This window comes from Numida meleagris, chromosome 23 (genome assembly GCF_002078875.1).
Source record: "Numida meleagris isolate 19003 breed g44 Domestic line chromosome 23, NumMel1.0, whole genome shotgun sequence".
Classification (NCBI taxonomy): Eukaryota; Metazoa; Chordata; class Aves; order Galliformes; family Numididae; genus Numida; species Numida meleagris.
Genome location: NC_034431.1, coordinates 3013848 through 3027398, shown reverse-complemented (window position 1 = coordinate 3027398; position 13551 = coordinate 3013848). Strand labels below are relative to the sequence as shown.

At 46.0% G+C, this 13551-nt stretch overlaps 1 protein-coding gene across 8 annotated transcripts in view; it reads right to left on the bottom strand.

The window, feature by feature from the left end:
- Positions 1-13551, bottom strand: part of LOC110387723 (zonadhesin-like) — a 113412-nt gene that overhangs the window by 5470 nt on the left and 94391 nt on the right. For 4 of the 8 annotated variants that reach the window (XM_021376205.1, XM_021376212.1, XM_021376215.1 and 1 more), the window contains 5 exons: positions 10679-10837; positions 4933-8887; positions 4755-4823; positions 2505-4040; positions 399-524 (listed from right to left, as the gene is read on the bottom strand). The gene's annotated coding sequence lies outside the window, so the exon portion shown is untranslated. Of the gene's footprint in view, positions 1-398; positions 525-2504; positions 4041-4754; positions 4824-4932; positions 8888-10678; positions 10851-13551 lie in introns of all 8 variants that reach the window. The other 4 variants (XM_021376209.1, XM_021376206.1, XM_021376207.1 and 1 more) reach the window with 4 other exon arrangements.

The following is a 13551-nucleotide window of genomic DNA, read 5'->3' as shown; positions in this document are numbered from 1 at the left end:
ATGGAAATCCATTAGCATCAGATTGCCACACGCAGTCATTCACATTTGCTCGCTTAATTTCTCGCACTCTTAAAACTCTCACTGCTACTAAAATACACCAGTGCATCAATTCTTTTAGCACCTTGCAACGACTGTTTTTCTGCGAAATAAAATCTTGTGCAGCAAGTGTTACCACCTTACCTTGGCTGAATTGAAGGGCTAACCACTGCGGTTTCCTTCCTTAAAGGGTAAGCAAGGCTGAACCTCCCTGCAGCCACCATTAAACAAGGAAAATGCATCGTTAATTCCTTTTTCAAGTCCCCTAGAATGCTGCTTCTCAAACATGATTTGCTCTCACAGGTGTGCAGGGAATACAAAGGATCCAGGAATACAGCAGATGTGTGGTTGCATATACTCACTATCTTGCACTGCTGTGTCTGCCCTTGTGAGAAAGAAACTTGCTTGGTCCTTGGCCTTGTTCAGTACCTTCCATCTCCATATTTCCAGCTTTCTCCTCCAGTAGCACAACTGTCATCATCTTTCATCTAAAAGAACAAGCACATTTGTAATACATTAGACATCACGCACAAAAAAAGGAAAAACAGTTTCCCCAGCTTCAATATGACAAATTTGAAAGGTCTTTTGTCTTCTGACAGCGAGAAACATCTTCTAGGCCAAATTCAAAGCTGCTGAGCAAAGTAATGCAAGTTACACAGAGCTTTGCATCAGTAGAAAGTCTCTTTTGCTTTCAAAACTACCGTTTTTCAAAGGGAACCTCAACATCCAAGAAAGCATCTTCTCCTCACTAGGTATTCTGCTACAGCTCGCTGCGTTTTAGTCGTTCTATTAACTTTAAACAAAGAAACAAGCATTAATAAAAGGAGAGAACAATCATAGGCTTCTATCCGAATTCTGCGTAGGAAAGGAGAGGTTACGCGGAGCGTGCGGGGGGTTGCAGTTCCGCTGGCGGCCGCCAGAGGGCGCTGTTCTCTCTGCGTTACGGAGCGCTCCGCAAAGCCCGGCTCCTCGCCGCGCAGAGACCACGCACATCCTAAGAGCTGGAGATACCGTGTCACCGTGCTCCCCCCTGATGTGACTGCTGTTAATTATTCACCTCAGGGAGTCCCCATCACTTTGCATGCACGAGCATGCAGCCATGAGTTGTACAAAAAAAATGGACCCCATAACCCTGCGATGTTCCATTCCTGGCCTGGATTCTTCTTAATATTCTACCAACAAGCTGGGCAAACCCAAGCTTACTTTGCCTCTGCAAATTTCCTGTAATTTATCTACAAATAGAGTACACGTGTCCCTTGCTTACACCTTTCCCCGGTTACTGAGAAACTCTTCAGAAGTACTTCACTTCTCTGAGAGAAGAAACAAACCCATGTCAAAGCTGCACGTGGTGGCTGTCAGGTAGAACGCAATAATTAACTGTGTGTGTGTGAGGCCAAACATGGCACTTTCACCCCCAACTCCTGAAATTCTTGATACACTAAAACCACGAAATCCCTGCAAACAGAACAGCTTTGTTTGGTGCCCGCCAAGACTAAAAGCATCCGGCCATAAAGGACGTAAGCGATGCTTAATAAAGACATCAGATTTCTGTGACACAGCAAAAGCAAGAGGGATGCAGAAAGTCCTCCCCAGACAGAAGCTTGGAGCACAGCATCGATTCCGCCCAGACGCTCACCTTGCCTTCTCCTTCCCCTCACTCCTCCTGCTTCACTTCCTACTGTCCTCTTTGCCCTGCCAACCCCTGTCCCTCCTACAGGTACCTGACTTGCTCTGTCATTCTGCCCCGTCTGCCCTCAGCCCCTCTTGCTGCTCAGCAATGGGCAGTTGCTCTTTTCTCCACGGTGCCTCTACAGATCACGTGCTTTACATGGAACAGAGAGGACACTACACAAAAATAGGCTGCATTGCATGCAGTAACCAATTACAGTGAGTCACTGCTTTTAACAAGAAGATACAGACCATATAAAAACACTAGCTTTGGCTATAATTAATAAACACGATGCTCTAAGAAGAATGAATCAGTAACTGCTAATATCACATACAGCTATCTGTGTGTTCCAGCCAGATATCACATACAGCTATCTGTGTGTTCCAGCCAGATATCAGCCAATTCCTTAAGATAAATAAAGTAATCAAAAAATTAAACATACTTGTGGAATCAGACAGGCTGCAAGGCACAGGTGATAATGCAAATCCAGCAGCAGCCCTTGAACAGAGCATAACAAAAGCATCACTCTATCACGTTCCATGGACAGAGTGGCCAGCTACTTGAGTCAGGTAATTAATTGCCTAAAGGTCACTGGGGTTGCGTATTTCAAGGTCAGCTTAAACTAGGTCATCAGCTCAAGTCTGTGTTTTGGCCAGGGCTAGGAATTAATGTCAAGTGCCAGCACCATGTTGAGGATGAAACAAGTTCAAGAGCGTTCTTGGTCCTAAAGGGGCCATTATTATTTGTCCATCCTCAGTACAAAACGAAACCAAACCCAACTTTTTTGGATGGTACTTACGTAGGAAACAGAGACAGCTTCCTTCCAGGACTAGAGATGGGGCTCTTCGACTCAAGAACATGGGATGCTGTTGATGGACACTCCCCAGCCACACTCACACAGCAGAAATACAGGATTTCAGCACGGTGCTTCCAGAAGGCCATTGTTATTGGAAGAACTCCTTATTAAAAGAAAAGGGTGTTTGTTATTATTCATAATTGAGAGAGAAGCTTGCTGTTTTGAAGAGAATTCGGTTTTACCTGCAACTTCCAATACATTTGCCTTGTTATTATTATGTGTACATTTGAATAACCAAAACAGGAAACCACTTGCCATGCCTTTTGTCTTTTTCTTTCCTATTTGCATAGATCCAGCCCCACAGGATCCTTGTCCAGCTAGCAATCACCCAATGAAAACAACAGGTTGTGGATAAGGAGCCATGCTGATCACATCAGGAAGAGAACGCTATACACATCTATGCCACTTATAGAGGCAAATATGTATGTGTCTCTCTATATAAAAGTTGGGGTATTGGAAGCCATCCACAGCGTCACAAAAGCCTTGTAGGAATGAGGTGAAAGGGTACATAGCTGACCCAGTAAGGAGTGGTGTGATTATTTCCATTCCATTGGCACTACACATGCTCTTCAGCTGCTAGCAGTACCCAAGTTACTAAATTCTGATCATTCAGGCACCCAGGATGCCCACAGTACATCTCCAGCAGCTAGTTATTACTTCCAGTGTAAACAACCTTCAATCAAAAACATTTTTGGAAGAGCAGTTCTCATTCTAAAGCCCACATCTTTTATTTTCAAGACTTTCTACAGGCTTTTATGCGTAGGATCAGCAGAACAAGGGAAGCAGAGGTCACCGTGAACCTTCATGCACATGAACGAGCACCACGGACATCATGGGATGCCCAATATTTTTCAGAAGACTTTAAACAAAGCCAGTGAGGGAGAGAGATTTTTTTTCCCATAAAACACGGGAGTTTTATGCCAGAAATTTCATTACATTAAAACCAGGCTGTGCGTTACAAAGCACAGCCCTGACAGATGTTCCCACTTGGCTGCACTTACACATCCCCCGTTTGCCTGGTAGGGATTATGTTCTCATCTCCAGCGTGTAACTGCTTTCCCTGCACAGCTCTGGGAGCCAGAGAGAAAGGTGCCCAGTGGGTTTGGGCTGCTCACTGCAGAGGGCAACTCCCAATGCTTTTACCACAGCCCTTCCTCCTCCTACACCCATCCTGATACAAACCAGATGACATATTCTAACAAAGGAGCTGCTTGTTCTATAAATAGGTTTTTTTTTTTTTCTCACATGCCACAGGCATCACCACCCTTTCCCAGCATCTAAGAACAACAACACACAATCAGTATCAACATGGGTTGTTTCTCCAAGAAATGACACGCCTCGGTGCAGGGCGCACAAGCACGGAGCTATTTCTGAAGCAGAAATAGGGATTTCACACATCCTCAGTGAATGCTAGGAGCTTCCTTTGATTCAGAAAGAAACTTGCTGTCTGTGATGTGTCAGGGTAGCTCCTTTCGTCCTCTGAAAGCATGAAAGAAAACTGCATTTTTAGAGGAACTGTAATCTAAAATCACTTCAAAAATTAACGGCAAACTATTAACAAGCGTCTTAAACACGGCGGCTAATTTGAGTTGACCCAAAATACCATGAAACGTACCAATTTTCCACCTCAATCACTATGGGGTCCATACAAGTAGAATTTGAAAGACCACATAGATACACCGGGTCAACTCTGCATACAAACTGATGCTAAATATATTCAGGTTTTAAATATCCCTCCACTACCACCTCCCTCTGATTTCTGTAGGTGCTGCCTATGTATCAGTCCATTAACCACTGCAGCCCATGAGGACCAACCCCCCGCAGGAGGCACGGGGGCTGACCGAGGCCAAGTGCTTTGCTGAAGGCCACAGATTAAATTTGGGTTGAGGCGAGGGCCCCTGCCTTCCTGTTTCCTGTTGCCATGACCAGGTTACACGGCCTCCGCCCCACTGCTGACCCCATACCTTCATTGCTGCCCCATGATCGTGCACGGGCCTGTTTATCAATCCTGGCCTTCTGCCCTGACGCAGCTTGCTCAGCAAAACCTTCTCACTCATTTCCCTTTCCAGGCAAAGCTTTACAGTCCCTTCTTTTCCCCATCTTGCTCGTGGTAGACCTGGATGCCCATGTGCGAACAGGAAGCACTGCAGTAGCAGAAGCCTTCTCCTGCTGAGGATGGCAGCGTCTTCTTACCTTACACAATTTCACACAGCTCTTGCAGCAGCACAGCACAGCGCCGGGCCCTTTTCCTTCACAATTCTTCTATACAGGAAGAAATGAGACACCATGAGAGGCAGGCACACAGCAGGGCAGTGGACCAAAATCTTCTCTTCTGACAGAAAAGGTTAGCAGCATCAGCATGCGCAGTTACCTGGCTCCAGTTGTGCATTTGGAAGATGTTAAGAGAATGGTAACCTCACAGCATCCCGCGCAGCTCAGAGAAGTTTCTTTATCCTTCTCTGGTGACTGAGGGTCCCATTGCTGTGGCTGTTGTACAAACAACAGATGAACAGTTGGGCCAACATATCCGGACTAAACCAAATTCTGCCATTTTAATTTCAGAGCCTCCTCGGCTAACTGTGATCCAATAACAAAATCACCTTTCCTTTCGGTGATATCTCAGAATGAAATGTTTCTTTTATTTTTCCCTCCTGTTCCCCTACTTTTTTCCTTGGGGCATTAAGGCACTCGCATGCAGTGAGCTGCAAACAACTGAAATTGCAAATAGCTACGGCCCTCTAGAAACCCTGAGCGCAGGCTGAGATGGGTAACGAAGATCTTCATGCATTTAGGAATGTTCCCAGCAGCAGACAGATTTTCCTGCATGTTATTCTAGTCTCAAAGCCAAAACGCCAGCTTGGAAGGCTGAAGTCTTCTGACTACATCTGGAAAATACAACACAAGCTCCCAGCTGCGAGTAGGTGCTATCTCCAAGATGTATACTTGATATGCTATCTCATGAGGTGTCTCAACAATCCTGACCACCAAACTGCAAATTCCTTTCAGCTCATAATGCAATGAGATGGCAGTTCTCACTGGGTACAGAGATGCTGAACAGTATGACAGTGCTGAGCAGCAGCAGGGGGATTCCTTCAGAGAGAAACAGGAGAGCGCAGGGCATCACTACAGCAGGTTGGTGGAGCAGAGAGCACAGCTACCGGATCAGAACTGGCTGCCTGCCTTGCATAGCAGACCCCGATACTCACTCAAGGAATCCCAGGAAAGGAAATGTTTTCCCACCTGTGTCCTGCTCTTTTGAGGCCAACCCAGTCTTGGCTTTGGCTGGAATTTCCGACTGCAACCTGAACAAAACTCCCCAGCCCTTCCCTGGAGCAGTCTAGAATGCAGTTCATGTGTGAGAGAGGTTCTTGTTCTTTGTTGCAGTGCTCGGAAGTGCGAATGAAGCAGCATTCCCACACTTACTCCCATTACCAGCTGCTTGCCTCCAAGCACTTAATCAACCACCTCTCACGTGGCCCGTAACACTTTCTGCAAGGAGGCTGGCAAGCACAAGCTGGCTACCAATACAAAAATAGGGCACGCAGCGCTGATGAGCATGAAGATGAAGATAGCAGTTCTGCCCTTTAGTCTTTCCAGACATACGCAGGCTAAGAGGCTGAGTTTTGCTGTTTATCAACACATAATGCAAGAACAGAAAGTAGGTCAGCAAGCAGGGCATCTCAAAACTGAAGGAAGCTACCTGCCAATGCCTGTCTCTGGGGTGGGCTAGATGTGTGTAGGCATCAGCAGAGCTGATTTTTAGAGTGAAAAAACAGAAACTGCTCGAGCACAAGGGGTCAGTGGACTCCCCCAGACGAAGTCAAGCAGCAGAGCAAGCGAGCCAGCACTCAGGAGAGAAGAGGAAGATGTTCACACCGAGGTGCTGGGGGCCCTGGGTAGAGACATGCTGCCAGTTCTGCGTGCTCTCAGTGCACCAAAAAGTCAGCCCAATGCATGGCAAAGCAGTGATTACAACATCAGATTCAGCACAGGCACACACAGCTTTAAGCTATTCTTCCTGAGTGTCCTACATAACAAACCCAAACAAATTAAGGAATGAGTAATGGAAAGGTAGGAGGTGGCAAGGCTTGTTTTGGTTCAGGAAAGGATTCCCATCCCTTGCTTGGAATCTAAATTAGATTCAATTTAGATTACAGTGAGGCAAGGCCAAACCCCCTTGATGGATGAGTTGCTGAAGTAGATCACTTGTATTTTGCAGCCATTCTTTAATAAATTCATTTCTTTGTCTCCTGCTTCTGCTTTTGTTTCTGATGTTATCAGCCTCGTGCCATGTCCTCCCCTGTTCCTCTAGGTTAGGATAGCCCTTATAATCTCTCTCAGTGAGGACAGAAATAATTTGTTGTCTAGTGGAGAGAGAACATGTGCTTGTGCTGATAAGTGGATTATCTCCATAAACACGCTTCATAATGCAACGACACCCCATGCTCACAAAACCAAAGGAATTAATCACAGCCAGCAATGTGACATCCAAAGGAGAAAGCTCCCTCTCCTGCCTATTACACTAGTATTGCAGCCAGGCTCTCCTCTAAAGGCGAAAACCAGGAGAAATGCACATAACAAAAGAAAATCCATGTTCACGCTCACCATGAGGCTGCAGAAGGATGTGCCCACCGAATGTAGATGTGAGGTTACAGCACTGTGTGCCCCAGCTGGGCGTTCAATTGCAAGAAACATGATGCATGCAGCCAGCACCTTTAGTTTTGAGCATCAGATCACACAATGGGCAGTTCTGAAGATTCAGAACTTGCTTCTAGACCGTAAATAACAGCTGACAGCCCAGTATATATTGCACTGCATGAAAAGAACAATTTACAGGGCAAAACCTCCAGCTGAAAAGCATTTAATAGGTTAGAAACACACAGAGAGAGACGATGCCAGGAAGTGCAGTGCCAAGAGCACCACAAGCTGATGCAAAAAATGAATGAAGGAACTTCAGGGAAGGTTTGAAGGAACCAGGAGAATGCTTTACACAAAAGGGACAGGAACAGCACTGGCTCCAGGACAAGCAGAGTCGAGCTACCTCATCCCATTGGGAATGCTTAGGCACTGTCTGGTTGGCTTGCTACACTACGGGTTTTCATTTTGTTCTCCTGATACTCCCCATCCCATAGATTACTGCAGGAGGTATCACAGCCCCCACTACCTCGCTCTCAGGAGAAATCAAGAACGTGCAGCTACTTCAAGCAGATGCTCAGTTCCTCACTGGACTGAAACTCTTTCATCTCTGACTCATCTCCATAAGGAAGTGAAGCATATGCAAATCATACGTGGATCCAGAGCAGAGTACCTGGCAGCCCTTCACGTGCTCTGGAAGGCCGCTTGCTTTAACAGCAGACATTCATTCATTTCATACTTCTCAAGCACTAATTTACAGCTTGCTCTTGCTGAGTAATGGGGGTTGGTGTAAATCAAAAGCAAAATCTGTCAGTGGCACTTCCTGCAGGAGTGCTGCAAAGTGGCGGTTACCACTTTGCACACACGCAGTTACCACAAAAGCAGCTGGTAACAAGCAGGGATGTGTCTGGAGGTGGACAGGACAGAATGCTGACCAGCAGCAGAAGCAGGCATGCTCTTCATCTCCAGCTACTTTAAGCCACCCACCACGAAGGACAAATGCACCTTGTTGCTTTACCTCAGGTTCATGAAGTCCAATGGGGAAGACAGAACCTTACAGGGCAACCCAGAGCAGGAAGCTGAATGCAGTGGGTCAAGCCTCTGCTCAGAGGGAAAGCCCACGGTGGCTGGGCTTAAACCCATAGCTAAGTGACTCAGGAGCTGAGATGGATTTGGGGGAAAGGGCGTAAGTGAGGATCTTACCCGGGGATGATACAGCTTTGTGATGTGGTGCCAGTTACCTCTGATGGATCCAAATCCAACTGCTGTAACCCTGATGCAAACACGCTCATTTTTGTCTCTTTCTCAGAGAACCCAACATCACAACGGGCAGCTCCAAAAACACTGAGCTTTCAGTTTTTGTACTTCACGTTTCACTTGAACACGTTACCTTGTGCAGAATCAGTCCGCTCATCATTCTGGTGAGGAGAAATCACAAAATTACTTTTCAGAGTGCAAGACAATTCCCACAAGACCAATACTGCATCACAACTAGCTCTCCTTATGATGCTATTTTCCCTTTCTCAATTTTTGAGGCCCTCTCAATTGTTTCACTGCTGTATTTCAGTCTTCTTTTCCCACTGTGTAGCATAGAATTCTTCCTTTCCTTCGGCTTCGCGTGCATTTTAACATAAAATGATTCTCATTTTGTAGTATCACTTCAGCAGCTGAATAATACACTTCGGGATGATCTGCAAGACAGGAATATTTGAATACACTTCTGATTTTATATACCAACCCAATAAATGTAGTTATTTGCCCAAAGAGCTTTCTTGAATGGATGTTCAGTTATTAATCTTAAAATACATTACATTAAAGAGTAATTTATTTTCAAGCGATGCAGCAGCGTAATATTTCTACACGCTATGATTACAAAGCCTCATTTTTCCAACAAGTTGAAATTTTCAGGGTCCTGAAATAGCTATAAATGAGGCATTATCATATCCATGTCAGCTATCAAAGTACCAGATTTCACTTCCATGGAAGAAAACACTAACTCATGTATTTCAATTTGCCACGACTACATTTTCCTTAAGAGAGAGGAATAATATACATTTTGGAACTTTTCGAGCCATCCCTAATGCATTATCTGTCTCTATTGTCCTGGCTGCCCAAATTGCACTACAGTTTAAAACAATTACATGAGCAGACAAAGACCAAGTTTACTATTGCCAGCTAAAAAGCACATGGATAGTGGCCAACGAAACCCCAAGTCGGTAACTAAGTTGTGCCCATTTCCAAATTTAAATTCCCATCGTCATCAAGAAGGATGAGAACTTCTAAAGTAAAATTATCATGATGGCGCTAAGCACTGTAAATCTCATCACCAAACAGCTCTCATATTAAGAGAGATGGCTTTTAAGATGCCTCCTGGAATCGAGATGGCAAAATGCTGCACATTCCTCCACTAACAGTTCCCTAAACCCAAACGGTTTCACAGCTCATCTACACACTTGAAAGGGAATAAGGCTGTCTAGTCAGAAGCAAGCTGGAAAAAAAGCTGTCTGACTCAATCTTTTATTTTACATTCATGCCAACTGCCTAACTGCCTAATTAGCTGAGAGGGTGAGCTATACAGAGGCTCTGGAAGCCAACCTATTTATCATCTGCATTTAAGCAATTTTTCCATCTTTGCAAAGCGCTATGCAAACACCAATTAGCGCTGGGATGCAGCGGAGCTCATGGCCGTGGGCACAGCGCTGATGTGGCTGTGCTGTTCCAGCTCTGCAGCTGGCTCCTGTGCCAACAGAGCCTGCCCTGCTGCAGGGTGCAGCTGTTCCCTGACCTCCCCTGCCCTGGGAGGTGCCTGGAAGTGGGGGTACCCATGGTCCATCAGCACTGACTTCCAAAAGGAGCTCAGCTGGAGCACGTGGCCCGCCACAGTGCTTGTGCAGACAGGCTGCACGGCAGCAAGGAGGAGCGCTTGGGGCAGAGCCGCAACCAAGACAACTCAATTTGTTCTCCCTCTCATCAAAAGCAGAGATCTTGCCAAGCTATTTCAGCTTGTTTGCATGCTGATATTACCACGATGCTTATTTGCACGTAACTCATGACTGACCTCAACCACCATCCACTGACTTGTAGGGCTCTGCACGCTGAACACGGTTTGGCCACCATAGGCAGCCTCTCCTCCCCACTTAGCTTGTTCACCAACCCACTCAGCCCGGATGCATTCAGGATAATTGACTCTTGAAGCAGAACTTGATGGGGCTTGTAAGAGCCGCTCTTGGTAAAAATCAGCATTAGCAGCTAATCTTTCTCCATGGTAAATGGATGTGACAGACAGAAGCTCAATTCCTGGCACAATGCGTTCAGCGGAAGCCCAAGGACAACACGTGCCCACATCTGCGACTCGTTCTGACACATCTGTACACAAAAGCCAAATCCAAACGTGCCACCTGCTTGGGAAATGCTTGTGCTAGCGTTTAAAACGTGTGACCTGGGCTCATCTGTATGCATTTGTTCTTAAGGACAGGACTCACCTCTCCCAAAAGCTAGGGATTTCATCCAAATTATTCTTCCAGACTCCTCCTCTGTTCAGGCAGAGAGCTGCATGCCTCCACAGGGTAATCATTATCTCATACACGCTTAGCACAAACGAGACGAATTGCTGTCTGGAGGTGCTTCTTTCTTCCCTTTGGCTATAAAGACAAACTGAGTGACAAGCACAGCCTCAGAGTTAAATTAGATGAGCTGTATCTCATCCTAAGCAATTTTATACCAGGGCATCCCATTATGTTTTGCAGCCATCAAGCAAATTACACAGCAAAGGGACACAAATGAAGCAAGCAGAAAGCTCGGGTCTCTTTGTTCACTGGGACCTCACTAGTGCCACTGATTTCACTGTGGGAGCGCTCAGGTTGTGAGCTGTGCAAACCCTGGAGCAGACTGACAGCCCCACAGAGCAGCAGCCTGCAGTGCAGCACACCACAGAGCTGTGACACTGTGAACACAGTGTCACCGTGCTATGCTGGGACTGCAGATTCCCTGATTCTTCTTCTACAGGCTGCTGCCCCTCTGTGACTCAGTATCTCCATCTATAAGGAGGTGATGATGCTCCTGACCTCATTTGATCTACTGGGGGAAAAACAACCCTAGCACATAGTGGACATGCACAGGCTGCCCAGGGCTGTCTGTGAGCCTTAAAGTGCGATGCTAAAAAAGCCCCATTCTGCAGCCCCATGGGGTGATGGGGCCTTCCTGGGGCTGAGCACAATAAATAATGAAGTTCTGTAGAAATTATGTACAAAAGGAGACGATCTACATGGAAAAAGCTAAACTCAGCAAATGTTTTCTATTGATGACAACATTCCAGAACGGTTGAATACAAATGTTTCGCCAAAACAAGACTACAAAACACTTGAGTATATGTCACATCTAACAAAACTTAGCATCCTGTGTGAAATGCCTTTTAAAACATTAACCATGCTGTCTCAAGCCAATCCCAAAGTCACATGGACTACGAGGAGATATGAATTCAAAGATGCTGTGAACATCATCTCCACCCCATCAGGCATAGAATCCCACCTTGTCTCCCAACAGTGACTCAAACTTCCATAAACTTGAGGGCTGCACAGTGCAGAAATGGATTTTATATGGAAGCCAGGGTAACAGACAGCACAAAGCGTGAGACTTTATTCCTTAAAAATCAACTAGTTATTATTCCTACTATCTTAATATCAGAATATCTTTTGTCTGTCCATTTCATAATTATTTTAGAGGTGAGAATGAATGAAAAAATGCCCTAAGAAAAAGCCCTGTGGCTGTTATTAAACAGATGCCACTATGTCATGAAGCAGAACGTAGCAGCTATGACCCAATTCAAAACAACATTCACGTGTGAACTTCTTTTAAAAACGATTAACACTGAATGAGGGCCTGTCCCTTCCTATAAGAACCTGTGGGTCACTGAACGTGGCTACCATCATTCCTGGCCCACACAGTCCTCTGGAATACATTTTGGTTCACTTTTACCTTTTCCTTTTTGCTGGAAAACATGTGGCTGTGCGGCCTTGCTAGCCAAGCCCCAACCTTATAACTGTAATTCTTACAGAACTGACTTTGTACCAGTTTGCATCGAACGAGCGGTTGGACTGGTTCTCAGCAGCAGCCAAACAATACCCAGTGTAAATCCAAGTTGAGGGCATTTTCCCAAGAGGAAAGTAGGTGAAAGGTCTGCTGCCATTTTCCGACAGCCCCAGGATGGAGCACGGGGACGCACTCTGCTCATGAAGGAGCTCTGATGAGAGCACAGCCTCCTTCCCCTAACGCCCGTTGCTCCCTTCAAGGCCACCGGGGCACATGAAACTCTGGATGGAGCCAAGGGCAGGAGAGCCAGTGCAGGACCACAGCACAGACACTGGCTCTGAGGGCACAGGGCCCAGCCGAGCCCCTTCACGTGCCTTTGACAAATACAAAACGAGTTTTTCCTGATCTTAAGTATTTTCAGCACAAGGCCGAGTGCAAGGCCTGCACGGGTGACATTTTGCACCGCTCTGGGCGGCACACGAACCCACATGGTTTTTAGATTCCACAGGCGAAATGCTGCTTTCAACTTCTTGTTGCAGCTCAAACATCTCAGTTGTGTCACACCCCGAACCACTTCAAGCCCATTTTCTCTCACTCTGAATAGTCCCTGAGTTTCCCTCCAGCGCATAAACACGACCGCTATTGGTAGATGACAGAATCTCAGAAGGAAATACAATAAAAATGAAATACACACAGGTTCTCTGAAGTATCTCAAAAGGTGCAGTTGAGTAGAGAAAGCTCTCTCCCTCTGCACCATTTAAAATGGCCTACCAAATTCTACTACAATGATACCAACATATAAATGGGGAGAAAATAAAGGGAAGAGAGAGACGCAACACACTCCATTAAATGCTTCAACTGATTCCTACCACTGTTACAATCCACCCAGTTTTCTGGGAATGAGGGTGCAAAGGCAAAATGAAAAAATAATTCAAAAATATCCATTTTAAAACACACTCTACTCTTACCCTCCACTGTGCTGCTGAAGCCCACCATTCTCAATGTTCACTCCAACCACTGGCAATTTAAGCCTTGCTCCCTGCCTACAAACCTGTGAGCACAGTTCCAGATGGGAAACACCAACCAGAGGTCAATCTGCATCCATGCAATGGTGGCTGGCTGTCAGGTCTCGTAAACCATGAGCCATCACTTCGTCAGTCTCAGCCTTCGGCCTTGCAAACTGTGACTAAAGATCCTGACTTGCTCTGCTAGCAGCTGTTGCAAGCTGTGAGCCAGCATCTTGGCATTCTCAGCTGACATACTCACCTCTTCCGTACTCACAAACTGTCATTTTCTGTTAGCAGAGCTCTTGGGTGACGTGACATCA